The 903-nt window shown below is 32.3% G+C and overlaps 1 long non-coding RNA gene across 1 annotated transcript; it reads left to right on the top strand.

The window, feature by feature from the left end:
* On the top strand, positions 1-587 carry LOC135145270 (uncharacterized). The gene is made up of 3 exons (XR_010283384.1): positions 1-60; positions 111-312; positions 364-587. It is a non-coding gene; the product is annotated as an uncharacterized LOC135145270 (long non-coding RNA).
* The last annotated feature ends 316 nt before the right edge of the window (positions 588-903 follow it).

The raw sequence follows: 903 nt of genomic DNA, 5'->3' as shown, positions 1-903 counted from the left end.
GTTTATCTCAGTGCAGCTTTTAGCAACGATAAAGATTCATTAACTCTTAGAGTAGACCAAGTTAGAGCTTCTATCACCTTTACTCTTTTAACCTTCACTAGAATTTAAAGGTCACAACAGGTTGTAGAAAATGCTCTTTCTGGGCAGAACTCATCCTCTTTTAATTTAAAACCTATTCTGGCGCTTGAGGACTACCTTGAATATTTGCGCTGTGAAACTTACGAACTCTGTTATGCAAAATCACTCCTTATTGAACCCAAATCGGGCCCCAGTCCCACTGAATCTTTTAAGCAATTAAAGGGAGGCGAAGAGGTAACTTTTTTATAGTATTTTTAAATAAATTAATTTTTTTAGTAACAACAGCAACTTCAGAAACCTGAAAACTAGGAGTTACTTTATATTAAGTAATTATGTTAAAGATTCAACCCAACTTTGAGGATAATTGCGCTCGTTATATGTTTTATTTCTTGTAAGTATATAATAACATTCATGGTTAAGTGGATATATGAAAGGGTCGCAACCTTATCATCCTTTGTTAGAATTTTATAGCTTTTCTTATACAAGAGGATTTTTGAAATAAACTGATCAATTCAATGAAGGATTAAAAAACTAGGAGTTATACTCTATTCCTTCTTTTCTACTAACTAGAGGAATTGTACCCAATAGAACAAAAACTCTGAATAGATTTCCTCTTACAACTTTTTTTTATTTGTTAATAAACTACTAACTTTGCCTTTAAAGACTATTTAATAACCGTGCATACACCGTTAAATAATTAAACAGCTATGTACTTTGTACTTTGCTTTTAAGGGATAAACCCTAGAAACAACTTTTCTAAAGTAATTAAACACTGAATTTAACAAGAGTGCCGAGGGACTTCAGATAGAGAGGTTAAAAGGCCGC

Source organism: Zophobas morio, unplaced genomic scaffold (assembly GCF_036711695.1).
Source record: "Zophobas morio isolate AGI-343-1 ecotype UQ-CSIRO unplaced genomic scaffold, CSIRO_AGI_Zmor_V1 ptg000138l, whole genome shotgun sequence".
NCBI classification, from domain to species: Eukaryota; Metazoa; Arthropoda; class Insecta; order Coleoptera; family Tenebrionidae; genus Zophobas; species Zophobas morio.
Note: the sequence above shows the minus strand (reverse complement) of the source record. Positions and strands in the feature narration are given on the sequence as shown.